At 38.0% G+C, this 17,644-nt stretch overlaps 1 long non-coding RNA gene across 7 annotated transcripts in view; it reads left to right on the forward strand.

Annotated features, from left to right (window-relative positions):
* The first annotated feature begins 1,460 nt into the window (after positions 1 to 1,460).
* LOC110351880 (uncharacterized) overlaps positions 1,461 to 17,644 on the forward strand; it is a 33,204-nt gene continuing 17,020 nt past the window's right edge. For 2 of the 7 annotated variants that reach the window (XR_011806982.1, XR_002399899.4), the window contains exon 1: positions 1,483 to 1,958. This is a non-coding gene — a long non-coding RNA (uncharacterized lncRNA). Of the gene's footprint in view, positions 1,959 to 8,089; positions 8,543 to 17,644 lie in introns of those variants that run through there. The other 5 variants (XR_002399900.4, XR_011806985.1, XR_011806984.1 and 2 more) reach the window with 5 other exon arrangements.

Here is a 17,644-nt window from a genome sequence, read left to right on the forward strand (position 1 = left end):
TCATTTCAACTACTGAGGTAGCTCGTGCTGCCATCTCTTATGGTTTAGTTTCTTTGATAATGTTGATGCTGCATTTTGGCAAGACCTAATTTATAAAAGCATCCTAACATCAAAAAAGGTAACGAAGACCCAATGATTAATGTACTAACTGAGGATGTGGCCTCTCTTTCTCGAAGTAGAAATAGTGACTACAGTATCACCGTACATTCCTGTAAATACTCTGTCAGCTTGTTACAAACAACACAACTTTCTTCTTTTAACACTAAAAGTTGCCTAGAAGCCATGCAAGAACAGAAGCCACCAGAGAATATGATGCTATGGTCTGAATAATAAGTTTAGTCTGGAGCCATTGCAGAAGGCAGAGAAATGGTTGGATGCAGTCTTATTCCCCCTTTTTTCTCTGGGTTGCTCTTCTGGAACAAACATGCCAGGCAAAGTACAAAGTACAAAGAAAACTAACCACTGTGCTAATACCATTTTAGGATCTTCTTTAGATCCTAAGAGTAACAACCAAGTTACCCTGTAGGTTCTGGCAAGAAGGGAGAGCAGAAGGGTTTCAGAGAGGACTGAACTACAGTGTGTCTTGAAGTCTGTCCTAGCTATACCTTCCTGTGGTCTCTTATAATAGAAATAATCCAGAAGCAGTATGAGAGATGGAAATAGACAATGCTTGTCAAATTCATGGAAATGCTAATTACTCTCCCGTGAGGAAATTAAAGATGAGGTTAACTGGTACAGAGCATAAAACAGAATGTTAATTTTTGGAGGTAAAGATCACCCCACAGTTCCATCTCTTGCAGATGAAATACTGATGAGGACGTAGTCGATCTCCAGTCTGGCTTTTCAGGTGCTTCAGCAGCTAACTGGATTTTAGTGTGTTTGATGATAGACTCCCCACATCAGAAGAATGGCAAAACACTTAAACAGGGTGCCAAATTGATGAGTCATTATTTTCACACAATTGGCCTAGAATGAACCATTTTTGCAGTAATTTGCTATTTACTTCTGCTTTTCCTAGTTTATGCCTCAGTTAAATCTATCCCACGATCGAATTTAGTGATTTATATGAGTGGATGGGTATCCTGTTCCCACAGAATAGGTACCTAATCTTTCAGATATTTTTTTCTCATTACAGAATTAATGAAAGGATTACTGAATATAATACTTTTTCCAATAGTTTCATAATTGTGTCTCAGTGTTTGCTTAATTTTCCTTTAAATAAAAGTCTGTAGTTCTGTAGGATATGAATGCCAAGTATATTCCAAGCCTCAAAGAAGAGATCTCAGAAAAGCAAATTTAAATAACATTAATGTCAAGAAAACTACTTCTGATTGCTATATTCTTTATCTGTCATGACCAGAGAGATGAAAATCTATGATAGCAATGTTGCATGTAAAGTCTTTGCTTTTGTTTTGTTGTGTTTTGTTTTTAATAGACTCTGTACAAATTTTCCTCACAGAATGACTAACAGAAATACCTTTTCTGTTACATGTGCACCTTTTGTAGTTAATTCATTAGGTCACCTCTAACCGCTAAGCCCCTTGTCAGGTTATTTCTCTTAGCAATAAGGAGCAATTGACCTTAAATCATTGAAGCCAGGTAGATGAACCTATTCCACAAGGTCTGTTGGCTCCACCCTTATTAAGTGAAATCTGTCAGCTGTGGATCATATGACCTTTGCTATATAGGAATCATGAGGAGGCATGGGGAGGAATTGTCTCTCTAGGGGAGTTTGGGGCTCAGGTTACCTAGGGTGCTTTTCTATCATCATGGTGAAATAGACTCAGTGTTCCTCAGTAGGCTGCTTTGTCTCTGTGTTTTCCACTGTTTCTGTGAAAGAGTTTTAGAGGCTCTATGAGCTAATTCTGTTGGTGGTGTCTTCTCAGTACAGTAAAACCCTGGTGGTACTACTTCACTGGGAAGCAGTTTTGAAGTGACTCAAGTTCAGAAGCTGGCAGGTGAGTGTTCCTGGGTTCTGCAGTTGTTTAATGTTGAGCAATTAAAGTACTGCCTTCCCCTTGTCTGTTTTCAGTGAAGTTACTTATAATGATTCTAAGCTCCCTTCCCACCTATTAAAAAAAAAAAAATAAAAAAAATCCATAAGCACTTCAATTGGAGTTTTTGGTAACCTGTACTTTGAAGATTGTTCTTAAGTATTTGTTAAGATTGAATAATAGGCTGCATGAAAAATGTGTCTTAATGTGAATTCAAATTTTGCCTTGTGGTAAGTAGAGACAGATTTGGATAGATACAGCTGGCATTATCATTACTTTTGCTAAGTGAAAACTGTGAGAATATGCTGTACATTAAAAGAAATGCTGTTTCCACAATATACAAGTCAAAAGCACTTATATTACTAGAAGTTAGAGTTTCAAGATCACTTTAAAGAAAAAATTATTGTTGGACAGATTCCCCTGACACCTCCATATATTGGCTCCTTTAAGAAAAAGTATGAGAGATGTAATAAGAGTTTCTGAGATGGGGTCAGGGGAATCTATTTTGTTCCAGCTTGTTCACTCTTCCTTTCTTCTCTAGGTAAGTTATGGTAGCTTTCCAAACCTTCAAATATCTTGGGATGTTCAGACCAGCATGGTCTTATTGTTATGTCTCCTGATTGCACTTCAGGTTTTGTTTAAGTTTAAAGTGATTCTTAAGGATGTCCTCCAGAGATCTGTCCTGAGTCAGGATAGTTATGAGTGGCAGGCGGAGTGGGAGGACATGGGTAAGCATCTAGAGCAGTGGGCACCTCCAGTGCTTTGGAAATTCACCCCTGAACAACTGAGAAATCTGAAAAAAATGGCAGAGTGCTTGAAAAAGGTGTCTCATTGGTTTCATTGCTCTGGCAGTACCTGACATACACGAGTTGCTGCAATGTGCTGAGGCTTGGCCTATGCTTACTGAGCTGCACTCAGTGCCAACATAACCTCAGGGACAGACCCTGCAGCCACTTCAACCCCTGAGACTGGCCCAGTGGCCCCTCCAAGCCCTAAAATGAGCCCCAAGGCTGAACCAGGGAAACAAACTCTACCAGTGTCAATTGCACCTGTAACCAAGGAAGAAAAAATGTTTTAAAAGTGGAGAAACTCCTTCTAAGACTAAGTATGGAGAAGACAAGGTCAGGCCAGAGGAACAGAAGGATGAATATCTTGCAAAAACAAGAGTAACTATCTGAAACCTACACCATAGTGAGCTACAATTCATCCAGTGTGGATGAATTGGCTAAACAATTCTGACAGTACAAAGAAAGTCTCTGTCTGGATCTGTCCCAGATATTTATTATTTGTAAACATTTTCAAGAAAATTCCTTGTATTTGGGAAGACTTGTAAAAAATGCAGTGAGAAATGAATATTTACTGATAAGTTTACTGAAAGAAATACACTCAACATAGCTTAAGCCTAAGGGACTTTCAGGCCATGTATGCGACAATGCAATCTGGGCATACCAAAAACTGATGTGCTGACAGAGTCCTGTATGTGTCTGAAACAAACAGTATAGAAAGCCTTCGTGCCACCCTTCTCTTTTCCATTTACTGCTTCATTCCTGATGACTGATAATTATGACACCATTGCTTTGCCCTGCCAGGTAGCAGTCATTCCTCCTCCATACTGGTGACCATGCTCATTCAAATGGAGCTCTGTGTGCTCCAGTGTAATAAATGATGACAGCTTTTCAAAAGGAATGAGGGCCTAGAGGATGGGCTTGTCTATAGCATCTGACTGTTAAGCCTTTTGGCTTATTTACTCAGGATATTTTTCTCCCACCTACATATCTATCAGAGGGCTGAGTCATTCACATATGTATTTCCATATATTTTAGGTAAACAGTCTTAAGTTCAGTATGACAAGGCAGATATATAAGTTTTCAAACTGCTTTCAAGTGTGGGGTTGAAGACCTTAGTTATTTGAATATGCTTTGTGACATCTATCTGTATAGGTTGTACTAGGATAAGGCTCCTGCACTGTCTGGGGCTTCCAGCTGTTACTGCAACTATCACCAGAGGGCAGAGAGCATGGATGTCTCCTGCTCTGTCATAATTAAAGAGTTAAAACTCACTGTTCTACCAGCTCAGAGTTCACATGAAATCTCATATTTGTGGGAAATGAAAATGGCTAATTATGCATCTGTCAAGGACTTATGTTTGTAGCAAATGTCTGTCTTCTCAGTGTATCTGTCATGAAACGTGTGGGTGTGAGCCAAGGAGGTGCTGAGTACTTTCTTCAAGGTCTGAAGCATCTCTGTGAAATGTTGAGGATAATAGTGTTGCCAGGTCTCAAAGATAATGCAAACTGAACTCATGACAGTTGGTGTCTTCCTTCAAAGTCCATCAGAAAGCATACTGGCATTCATGTATCAAAGGACTAAGCTGCAAGTTTGTCATTTCTCTCTAGAACAGGGAGCTTCACCCTGGTTGACACTATGTTAGGCACACATAGCATTTAATTTATCTCAGTGACAGTGTTTCTGCGCATCAGTTTGAAATCTGAAGTTGCTACAGTTTGGTCTCTTGTACAGAACTGTGAGAAGGGAGCTGAAAAGCATTGCAAATATTTACTATAGGCTTTACCAGTGATTAAACTTTATATTAGACCCTCTTTTCTGAGCAGCATCAGATTATAAAGGGCCTAAATGTCCATTCTCCCACTGCAAGAGAAATCAGTGATACAGTGTGGGTATTTCAGCACCATTTATTTTATGTGTTTACAGGATAGGACTTAGAGGTCAAGAAACCAGATGGAGGGAATCTTTTTTTTTTTTTCTCAGAAATGTCATCCTGCTTTGCAATGTCTGCCTCATGGGGGGTCTTTAACTCTCAGGTGTTAAATTCCTATTACAGGCATGAAAGCAGAAAACAAACTCCCCTGCATGCAATGGCTTTCCTAAAAGTCTGGCATCCCAAACTACAAACAAGGAAGCATTTCTTCAAGGGCTGAAATCATGTCCACATGTCATAAGAAGAAAACTTTCTGTAATCTTTTATTACATTTAATAATGGGGAAATATTATGGTGAAAGTGTATGGTTTCTTGAGTGAAGTGAAATTTATTTCCCTAATTTTTGAAAATACATCAGCAAATCTCCATTATGATGGCTGATAAGGATGAGGAAGGGAGCAAAATCTGGAGGAAATAAGTTTTCTATGACAATTTGGTTATCTGAGACCAAAAGCATGGTTATCTGACGAAGCTATGGCCACATTAGCCAAAAACACAGTGTAGCTGTAAAGAAAAACTTGTTGCACTCCCTGTCTTGAGCTACAATGAGCAAACCTGTGCTAGGTACCCTCTTAGAAACTTCTGGGGTGGGAAGAGGTGCTCTGTTGCCCTCTCCTCCTCACTGTATGGGCACAATGAAATGCCTATGCCTAAATCTGCACCTCATATGCAGAGGTGGACACTAAATCCATGAAATCTTGCTCCAAGGAGTCGTGTTACAGAAGATGCAGTGTCACTATTTGCAACATCCAGAGCTTTTAAACTAAGAATATATAGGGTAGCAGAGGTTTTGCTCTTGCCAAAAGTAATCAGTGTATTTTTTCATGTCATCTGTCAGCTTAATTCTACCCTCTTCACCACACAAATATATTTATTAAAAGACAGATTGCCCATTTACTTTATTTAGAGTTATTCCCAGCTATCAGTGACAGCAAACCCGAATTAATTCTTGCCTAATGAAATTACAGCTGCTGCCTGGGGCATTAACATACAGATGGCTTGAATGTTCAGAAATGAAATGACACATCAGCTGCTGAGAGATCAAATTATATATATATTTGGATAAAACTATTTAAGAAGTCATGCAGTGACAGAGGAATATTATTTGTAATTTCTGCTATAGTTTCTTCTCTTGGAGACTGATTTGATAGAATCTTGCTCTAAAATACTGTCTAGAACAAATCTGCTTTTCTATGTGGCTTATTTATAATGAGGAATGCATATCCCTATAATGATTATTTTGGAAAGTGCTGTGTAACTTCAGTGCTCTCAGACTTCAAATATGGAAATACCAATACACTTCTGCTTCTTTGCATAAATCACAAAAAAGGAAATGAAGATGTTTCCTTACTGGTTTATATCAGTGTTAGCTTGTGAAAGTAGAAAGTGCTTAATTTTGCCCTACTGTGTACTGGACCTGATTCGGCAGCCAGAAAGACTACATTCATATGAAATCTAAATATAAAAAACATAAAATCTCCATTGATACCTTCAACAGGATGAAAAAATAAATTTTCTTTCAGAACAGCACTGGTACTTTCTGTTTCCAGTTCCAACAAATATATATATTTGTATGCTTGTGTAGACACCTAAAAGAAGGCTGGGGACCAAGGATGTGCTTTGTCCAGAGAGCAGACAAAGAGAATAAGGTTGTATAGCAGTGTTAGCACAACACGTTTATAGTGGTTGCATGCAGTTCTTCCCCACTATAACTTCAGGGATGATGTCTTCCATGCTGTGCACCATAGAGCTTAGCTTTTCAAATCATGTATGTGCCTGGGCTTATTACTGATATACAGAAAAAATGTTTAGAAAAACATTTAATTGTCCCCACAGTTACATGGGAGTTAGCTCAAAGACTACTGAACACCCTGGAGTTCAACAGAAAGCTGACTGGACGTGGTCCTGGGCATCCTGCTCTAGGTATTCTTTCCTGAACAGGGGTGTTGAACCAGATGCTCTCCAGAGGTCCTTTCCAATCTCAACTGTTCCATGATTCTGTGAAGATGCAACTTGGCTGAAGGAAAAAAAAATTAGAATAAATACCAATTTGCTGCTTACCTTTTTTTTACTTCTGGTTGAAATATTTGTACTGTTATGTTCAAAGAGAAAATCATTAAGCATTTTGTAAGCTCACAGGGACAGATTTCAAAATGATGGGAAACAAGAAAAATTTTATTTGACCAGAAATTTTTGGTGAATGAAAAGTTTGTCTAAATTTAGCATTTCATTCAGAAGCATCCTGTTCTTCTGTAAACGGCTAAGACTATGTACACACAGGCTTTCCTGAAAGTGATGTTTATTTGCTGATGCCAAGATGTCCCTCAGACAAATAGCTAACCCAGCCTTATAGAAAGGGGATGCAAAACTTGCTCCTGCTCTCAGGGACAAGCAGCTGGCCCACATGTGTTCCAGCCACGGAGAGGTTTAGGCCTGAGAGAAGCTGAGAGACGGCACAGCCTTCCCACACTGCAAAGGTCATAGACATCTTCAAAATCCCTCTGAGAGTGACTTTGTTCAGCAATTACAGAGTTTAAAATTTGTGGTTTTGTTTGTATGTAACATGTCCATGAGGCAACTGCGTCTGAAGTGTCAGCACAGTCAGGCCATCCAATGGAAGCCCCGTTTTCAATGGTTTTCAGCACAAAAGCAAGAAGCCATTTCTTGAGTGGTGACAAATCAAAAAGCATTAAAGGAGATCAGGATGCAGACAGCTGGGATAAGGTGCTTTTGAGGACTCTGTTTGACTCTGTTTTCAAGGCATAAAAATAGGTCTACAGCTATTTCCTCCAGCTACAGGAAATTGTCAGCAGCCCTTGAGATCAGGCCCATAAGCTTTGGTGCTGTGTCTTGCACAAACAGTAAGAGAAACCTAAAAATACTGATGTCAGGTTTTTTTTTTTTCTACTTCTCTCTCTATTTTTTTATTTATAAACAAAATAAACCTCTGTGCCACTCTCACTTTTGTGATAAAATGGGTAATTACACAACAAATTTAAGGCACAAAGATGCTGGGGCTGGAAGTGCTAAAATACATTTTGTTGAGAGCCTGCTGTCAGAAGTGTCATTTGCAAAAGTGCAACAGTGACAGGGATGATCAAACCTGGGAATTCATTTGCTTCTGCTTTAAGAAAAAATCTTGCCAGTTTTAGAGCTGTAAATGTGAGGAGACATTTAGCAAGACTGCCTTTTCAAAAATCACATACCTTCCTGAAATCTTTTCTCAGTATCACAGCATTCTGCAGTTATTTTTAATCCTGATGCAACTGTCTAACCACAGTCTCAAACATAGTGACTTAAAGACAGTTTTTGTCCTGTGTTATTTCCTATATTTCCCTAGATCAAACTTACTGAATTGAGCTATTCTTTGTCTATAGCAGGGTGCTTTAAGAGGAGCTCCAAAATCACTTAAGGCAATAGCACTGAATAGAAGCCATTGAAAAAAAAAAAAGAGAGGTCATGGATTTTCTGAGCTTCATGGTGCTGCACAGCCATTGCAAAACCTCTGTCACTGGTGGCAGTGCAGGAGAAGGAACTTCAGTCATGTGAAGATTTTCAATACAGTCACTTTTCAAAAAGAGGACCCTGGAAAACAGCTCCCCTGTGTATTGAAGCTGGATGTCATAAATAAGCTTACCAGAATCTCAACTGCCAAACCCAGAAATGTCTTGCTGATAACTCCTATGAAGACTTTTTACCATATTTGAACATGTTGCTCTATAATCCAAAGAATTGAACAGTTCTCCCTACAAATAACCATCGTCATAGAAATGTATTTATCTTCATGCAGTTATTCTATACGTTATACTTGCTGTTTTCAGTCCTCAGAGGTCACTCAAAACCAATCCAAATCCAATCAAACAAAAAACAAAGCACAATAATACACCTGAAAAATCTACACCACTGTTATATCAGAAAAAAAAAACCTTTCTTGCGAACACTTTATGCTCATAATGCTCACAACATTCCAATGTATGCTACTGATAATCATTATTATATTAACAATCTTTAACTTTTTACCTTTTTCCTTCTTTTTTGCAATTTTGCATGTTTTCAAACTTTTTTTTTAAGAGTGTGGAAAAAAAGGGGGGGATGGTAACTATCTTCCACTACATTGGCAATAATTACTTTTTATTTTCTATATATTGCATTCCATTTGGATGCTTGCATACATTAAGCTGAAGCAGACTTTTTCCTTTCTCTCACAGCTAATCATTTTTAGACTTCAACTTTTCTCTGGCCCTTTTACAAATTTCTGACTACTCTGTTTCTTCTGTTTTTAAAATTTTACCATTTACACACTTGCTGGAATGATCTAAGATGTGTTCGAGGTTTGTCTGTACTACTTGCACATTTTTCAAAGCAAGGGGAACTCTGTTTTCTGGGATCAATCCCTCTCCTAGCTGATGTTTTGCCACTCTGTCCATATCTAACACTTGTCCTACCCCCATTCCAGTTACATACAGTTTTCTTTTGGCTGCTGCACACCGTTCCAGTTTTTTTTTTGCTACACACCATCCACTTCACTTTCCCTCTGGCTGCAAAGGCAGGTATACTGAGTATATATAGATTTGTGAGATCTACTTAATTACCAAAAAACTTATTCAGTCCAGCAGTAAATGTAATATGCATTCCAGAAGACCTACAGACAAGTTTTCTTTGGCATTCACAGCAATGAAGTAAGAGAATAAAATGAGTTTGTGGTCACATAACCAGACCACCAGCAGAGAGTTATGAGAAAGCTAGACACATTTAATAAGGAAAAATGTAAAAACCTTACATGAGAGTCATCATTCTGGTCTTCTATGTACCACAAGCCTTAATTATGCAAACTATATGTATAAACTATGACTTTTCTTAGCTTTATTCCTGAATTTTAATGCCACTGTTTGAAACAAAAATTGAATTTGCTTGAGATTGCTCAAAATGTGCTTTCATTACAAAAAACATTCTCCCCAAAAGACCTGCAGTTCAGAGTTGTTAATCATCATGGCCTCCTTAAAATTAAAAATTAGTCCATGTTAATTCTGTGCAGTTCTATACATCTTTCAGGTTGATTTCTGAGTAGGCAGAACTCTACAGATTAGGAATCAAATCCTTGTCTAAGTGGAGAAGTTTGATCATTAGCTTTTCTCTGAAACAAATAAATACTGATGATTGATTTCATATTTGAATTTTATAGTGATTTTATGTTAGGGTGGACTGTTGTTTATGCTGGTTGAAGATGATTTCTTATGATGAAGGAGATATATGCTATTTTTCAGCTAGGTAGCATGTTGCGATAAAATTTATGCTCTGGGGACTTGCCTAGATTGAATTTGATAAAAAGATTTCTACCACAGTCTCTGGGATTTGATTGCCTCAGCAAGGCTGTCTAGATTTAAAAATTCAGTGACATATGAGAAAACTTAAGCTATCTTCAAACAAGTTTGTATGCCTGTGTGGCATAGTACTGTATCTTAATCTATAAAGAGCAACCAGACTGTGGTTCAGAACTGTAGCTGAATAAACATGATGCGATGCCTGAACTAATTAGTCTCAAGACTGGGTTGTCTGGCAGTGGTAGATCCATCTTAGCTTCCACTGAAGGTGTAAAATTTTGGCCATCTGCTAGCTAGCAAAACCATGGATCTGAGTTCTACAAAAGTTATACAGGAATATATATATATATATAATATAATAAATTTGAAAAACCTTTGCTAGAGTAGATTTGGTACCTGAAGTAGTGAAACTGTGGGACCTGGATTAAACCTGGAGTGGAAAACTGACTATTCTAGACAAGAGGAAACGCCAACAATGATTTATACCAAATGGGGGGAGGGGAAGGAGGTGGGGGGGGGGAGGAGGAGGAGGAGGAATGTCTTGCAATATGATTGCTGTTATATTGCCTTTCGTGTTTACCCATTTCCTATGCAGTGGCCATGATGTTACTACACAGTCCATCTTTAATCCAATGATTCAGTAATTTCAGTAATAATTCAGTATACACTGCTGTGAAAGTGAGATAACTGAATTTGTTTCCTTCTATTGGATGGGACAGAGAGGATTGGAAGTAATACATCTCTCGTTAAGGTTGTTTTAATTAAATATTTGTTGTCTCATGAAAGTGACCACTGGAATAATGCTTGATGTCACGAAACTCAGAGAAAGTGGAAATGTGGATTTCATACTCTGTGTCAAAAATCACTTAAGTAGTTCTACAAAATGGCACAGCTTCAAGAGCAGGGACTGAGAAAACATCATGTAAAGGCGAGTGCTATTCAGGATGCTACAGCATTTGCTCAGAAGGTATGCTTTTCTGGCAGAGTTGTGAGAGCAGCACTGTGGGTGCTTAGCCCTTTGGCTGTTGGATAAAAGACTGTTATTATCAAAGCCAGCTTTAGATACATGTTATTTGTATGTCTAAATACTGGGGAACTCAGCAGAAGCAGTGGCAGCATAGGTTTCCACCAGAAGTGTAGTGGTAAGTCTTTTGTTTCAGCAGTGTGCTGCACCGGTGTCATAGATCTGTAATGAAAATGGCAAACAGACTGCATGTGTAAAGGCTAAATCAGGCTCAAATTCACAAACACTTTCTGGAATGGTCCAGACATCCTATATAAACTTACGGTATCCTGCCATGTGATGAGACGATTTGCTAAAGTTGTCCCAGCCCAGACTCCTCTGCTGGAGTCTGTTCAGAGTACTTTTCCAGGACCAAACCCTACAGATAAGACAAATGTGACATAGAACTGGACAGGTCCTGTAAAAGCACTCATGTCTGGGGAACTTTATGAGCAGAAATACAGATATGTGCAGACTTTTACTCCCAGGCAAGTCTGCAACTAAGACTGAGTTTTGAGCTTCTGAATGTTGGATATCGGGAGGCCTCAGGTTCAGCTGCAGGTAATACTGATGAAATATTTTAGCAACAATTTAACAGAGCTCTATGCAAGCTCTTATGGAAGGTGAAGATGGTTTTATTTAAAATTAAATCTGAAGTAAAACTGATTTGGCCCATTCATACTCATACCTTTATTCCCACATGAACACCATGAAGTGTGAATAAAGGTGTTTTTTTCAGCATGCAAACACCTGGATGTCTGTGTCCAGATGGTATGTTTAGGACTCTTTGTGAGAATGTGGGATAAAGGTTGCCAGTTGCTGAGTTCTCCTTACATCTGTTAGGTTCCCCTTGGGTTAGCAGCCATCTCTTGCTTTAGGCTATGCTCTTCCTTTGCCTGTAGGGGCCTCATCATCCCATCCCACCTCTGTCATGAGGACTTGTTCGCTGTACTTGGTCCTCTGACCTGAAAAAGCTGTCCTGAAAAGCTGAAAGCAGACTCCAAGGCTCTTGGTGACCTACTTACCTAGGTGCCATCACAATCTGTTGCTTACATAAGATTTCTCCTCTGTCTTTTCCCTCTTGTCCTTTACATGAGTTGAATTTTTTAGAGTAACTTGGTACATTCAACAATGTGTCTGGGACCTTAATGAAGCCCCAGCTTCATGAAAGGGAAGACACGGATTTTTTCCAAATGACATTCTGAACTAAAATTTCTTGTGTCTTGCTCATGTAAATTCATTGCTGTTTGCAATCCAGATTACTGCTAAAAGCTAAGGCACTTGCTTAAGCTGTTTTTCTTGAAGTAAGTTTATAAAACATAGTGCTAATAGGAGGTGAAAAAGTGAGATCCTAAGGCACTGTTGTTTAAAAAATATGTTCTCATCATGACTAATACTTAAGTTCAATGGCAGAAAAATTCATTAATCGAGAAAATTCATGTTTATCCAATGACTGTCTCTTTCCTGTTTTTCTGTGCTTCAGGCCAAGGAACTAACATTTATTTAGAAAATAGACCTTGCTTCCTCAAGTTGTCCCTGGAAGACAGTCTCTGGAAGAATTAGTGTTTTGCATACTTCAAGTGTTTCTTAAATCTTTAATCATTTCCTTATATTTCTGTCACCGTATATGATCTGTGCCTCTACCTTTTTTTATTTTTTTTTTTATTTTTTTTTTTTATTTTTTTGGGAGGGAGTCCATTCAATTATGCAGCTTTGAGCAGTTTATACCATATGACATTGTAGACTGACCCTAGGAAACATCATGGAAATTATTAATTACTCTAAAATGTACTAGCTCTGATCTTCTCTTTCAAAGATTAGTGAGTAATTCCACAAAGTCCACAAAGCTAAATATTGTTGTAGACATTACCTGTAAGAAAAAAAAAAAAAAAAGCAAAATTCTTAATTTCTAGAGCTTGCATTTCCTTTTCCATTTTATTTTTCTTCTTGACATTACAGCTGTGTCCTCAGCAGGTGTAAATTTAATTCTTTCTGTAAGGTCATAGTTAGACTGATTTAGATAGCTGAGCCAATTCCTCACATTGTGCACACTTTGTGCTTCTAGCTGTGCGTTCCTTAAGCAATGGCCTCCAACATCTCCCTAAAAGCAATTTAACTTTTGTGGCTTTCCTCATATCAGAATCTTTGTGGTGGAATGTCATTAGCATAATTTAGAAAAAAAAAATGAGACCTCCCATCTAGAAGAAACACCTTTGTGTCAAGTTTCAAACAGAACCATGTACCTCAAACTTTGTTTTCATCTTATAAACATGGGGTCTATCAACAGTCTTGGTTTCTACCAGATTGTGGTACTATGGTCAGTAACATTAAGTTTTACTTTTACTTTTTTTGGATTACTTGGTAGTACAAATCTGATACAGACAGATGCTTTGTGAACATATCAGACTGAATCATTCAAATTCCAGGCTCTCTGCTTGCCCTCATGGCAAACTGTGGGGTACACACTGTTGTACAATGGCACTGCTTTTGGATGGCTTGCCTATGGCTTGCCTTTGTGGTTTGAACTTCAGCCACTACCCTGCACAGAGTTACAGATAAAATGCATGTCATTTGTAGGATAACATGATATCTGCTCGTCAAAATAAAATCACTTGGATATAATTTTTAAGGTGTATTGCGGCATGGAAACTAAGAGTGCTCATCATTATGAAACACATACAGAAGAAGCAATTTTATGCATGCCCTACCAGGTGGTCCACTGTTGAATATGTGAAAATTCTGTATTCCTCTCAGTCTGGCCTACAAGAAGAGGCTGGTGCAAGACATGCAAAGAAAACATGTAAAGGTAGTTTTCAGGATAGGAAAGAAGAATTAATGGATATCTGTCCAAAACTCAGTGAAGGAGACAACATAGCATGAATTGAGAAGTCTCTGAGGCTGAAAACCCAAACTACTATTAATTTGTTGACCATCTTTTTGTGGTTAGAAAGTTAGCCAGAAAGGTATTTGAAAAGATGACATCTACCTTTGAGGAAATATATTATCCCTTTCTACCCATGTTTGGTGAACATGCAAGAAACCACAACAGACTTCGGTTGTGTGATGTTACCACTGATAGGACAGATATTTTTCCCTCTGCCAACGTCTTCCTTGTGTCTAGATCAGATCGGATTGGGTATCGGTCTTTAGAGCATATATTCTGCTTTATAACCACTCGTATGTTATCTGATGTGAGTGCCAAGGTGGTGGTGTTCCAATCTGGGGCTGGTACGGGCAAGCAGAGCCAGACAAGTCAGCAGCCAGTGGTAGAATGGATGAATATCCGGGCTCAGTGCTATTTCCAGAGACAGATCTCTTCATCTCACCTCTCCTCTCTGTATAAAGATAGCAGTGGTATGGTATAGGTCTGCACATGTAAATTAAGCCTCCAGTCCCCTGTACTGGGCATTTGAACTAGTTGTATCCTTCTTCCCTGCTGAAATAACCAGTAGAGCAAGCTCAGAGAGTAGAGATCGTGAATAACTCTGAGGCTAAGTTTTGTAATAAGTTATTTTGAAAATGCTTAAAAACCCACATACAGAGAACTCTAGATTAGTCGGCTAACAATTAATAGTCTGAAGAAATACCAAAGTGTGTTGGGTAAGTTATTCATGGCTTTGAGAATAAAAATGGAAAATGCTGTCTTGTGGTAACATAACTATAATCGTCTGCCTTGGCTTGTCAAAAATATGCCTCTAATCTGTCTGCCTATAGTCTAACTCTTCCCCCCCCTCCCCCCCAGGAAAAATGGACCTGCAGAAATGAATAAACCTGAAACTACTGAAACTACTTTATAGACATAAACTTCGGATCCTTAGCAGACTTTGTATTTAGTTTAAGGAAGGTCAAAGACTTCTAGAATTGAAATATATCTTGTCCTGGTTGGAGAGGAAATGCCTTTAGCCTTTTGCTATATAACTTTTTGACCCTCATCAGTTTGAAAAAGCATAATCTTAAGGGAGCTGATTAAATGTGTCAGACTGTTTCTAATTGATTTGACTCTTTCTTGTGGCTCTACAGAGACAAGCTCTGAACCCTTTCACTCATGATGATAGCTTCTTCTGTTGGAGAAAAACAAGCATGTTTGTTTGCTAGAAACTAGAAGCCAAATTGCCTTGTTCTGGTCAGATTTCAGAACAATTTGCCTGCTTTTCAAAATCATATCCATAGTCCTTTTCCCAGAGTTTGTCAAAGTCCCAGACCTTAAAAAACAATAACAATCCTTTAACTGTTATAAGAGTAGTCTTATAAAACAAGGAAGTTTTTCATGCCATTTAATTTACATTCTATATTTAAATCAGGATTTCTTTCATCTTGCTTCAGATGTAGATAGATAGGTAGCCTGAGACACATCTAGGTGTCCTCCTGTAGTCAGTGGCAGAAAGAGGCAAATGATATCACTTCTGGAATCAGTGGCTTCCAGATCCTATTTTAAGATGATATGAAGCCTTTGTGAGTCAAAGGTTCTTCATTGATTAGATCAGTGACTTTAGCTAAATTAAAGTGAATTTTTAAATAGTGAAAATTAGATGGGATGAATCACATTCACCATAGCAGGATTTGAAGGCAGAAACTCTGCAAGAATTATTTTACATGAAGTAAATGTTAAGGGAATTATAATCCCAGAGCACCATAGATTATATTCTTGCTCTTATGGAGTGTTTGCTTTTGTGTCCCTGTCCTTGCTATTACTTTTGTTAAAGCTTTTGGGTTTTAACTTCTGCTTTCTAAAATGGAAATAACAAAATATGTAAAAATAACTTCTAATAAATTCATTTACTGTACTATTCAAGTAGTGAACTGTATTGCAAATGTGCTCTTCCATGACAGAGAGATGTAAAAGCAAAATAAGATTACATGACACTGTAGAATTTCAAAGTTATCAACGAGAAAAAACAGAACTATTTTAAACATTTACTTCAAACACTTCAATAACATTTAGATTGGGTATTTATAATCCTATTTAAGGGTTGGATGCTTCTTATCATTTCTTGCCAGTGATGCATAATTCCCTGTCTTCTGTGTTGAGGACAAGCTATGCAGATAGGCATGGCAAGTCTACTACACTTTTGACCTGCTGGTTGCCACTGTTTCCTGTCTACCTGCATTAATATTGGTTCATTTGCACATCTTCATGTACAATAAAATAAATATGATCTCACAGCATAGCTTCTGGCTGCTATTAAATGGAATAATTAACAAACATTTCTCCTTGATTCTTGCATATAGCTTTTACGTGCAGGAGATGTTGAATAGATGTTAAAAAACAAAACAAAAAAAAAAAACAAAATAAAGAGTAACTCCACACGTCTCTCTGTTCTAGGCCACTTGGCTTTCAAACTCAGGCTGGCGTCTCTTGGGAAGCTCTGATGTCTTCCAGTGGAAGGCAGAAGGAAATGAAAACAACCCTATGGAAAAAGAAGAGAGGAATATTTTTTCTTCCTTGCTGGATTATATTCCCTTAGGGCTCAGCAGAAGTCTCAACTGCATACTGAATGTGCAATAGATGGTTCTGTTATTGCTAATTCTGTGGTAATAACCCAGCAAGATAAAAAAGCTAATAGGCTGCCCATGTGTTTAGAATAGTCTTCCAAAAACACATTTTAAAAATAAATGTATTCCAGAAGATAGACTGGAAAGAGACATTTTTTATATCCTAATTGAAAAAAAAAAAAAAAAATTGATGTGAGTCTCTCTGCTGAATTCAGTTAGAGCAGACTTCTAAAGCCATTATTGAGAAACACACAGGGAATGTCTAACATCAGTGCAGAAGCAGATTTGTGGCAAATCCAGATATCTATGCAGTATCTGTTTTTTCACAAGTGTGACAGAACTTAATGAGCAGCTACTGAATAATAAATACCTAAAATATTTTATTTGTGAACTTCATTACATACGAATTTAGTTAAAGGTTTGCTGGATATTCTGCCTATAATCTCTGTATTGGCAGGTTCTTTTGCTGCATGTGTGTCCCCCCAAATATCAGTGGTACCATCTTTTCTTCTGACAGTTTCTGTCTACTTCTGTGATATCAGCTGTTATAGCTTCTTCACCAGTTTTTGCATTCCTTCTGTGTTTTGCCTTCACTGGCAGCCATATGTTTCTTGTAAATGCTTCTGTTAACTTTTTCTTGATGCTTTCTTCCTATGGTTTGCATGTGGCAGCACACAGACAGTTCCCTGTTCTTTTTCACCTTTTGGTAGCAGCTATCTTGCAATAGATTTCTTCTACTAAACACCAAGTGATAAGATGAGGGGAAATGGTCTCAAGTTTCACTAGGGGACTAGGGGACTTTAGTTTGGGTACTAGGAAAAAAAATTATTTACTGGAAGGATTGTGAGGCATTGGAACAGGGTGTCCAGGGAAGTAGTTGAGTCACCATCCCTGGAGGTCTTCAGAAGACATGTAGATGTGCTTCTTAGGGACATGGTTTGGTGGTAGACTTGGCAGTTGGACTTGATCTTAGAGGTCTTTTCCAACCTAAATGATTCTGTGATTTTCTGATTCTATTAATTCACTCTCTTTGCAGTCTCTAAAGGTGTTTCCTCTTTCTTTTTTCTTTTTTTTTTCAATTTTTTTCTTTTTTCATTTTTTTTCATTTTTTTCTT

This window comes from Anas platyrhynchos, chromosome 2 (genome assembly GCF_047663525.1).
Source record: "Anas platyrhynchos isolate ZD024472 breed Pekin duck chromosome 2, IASCAAS_PekinDuck_T2T, whole genome shotgun sequence".
Taxonomy (NCBI): Eukaryota; Metazoa; Chordata; class Aves; order Anseriformes; family Anatidae; genus Anas; species Anas platyrhynchos.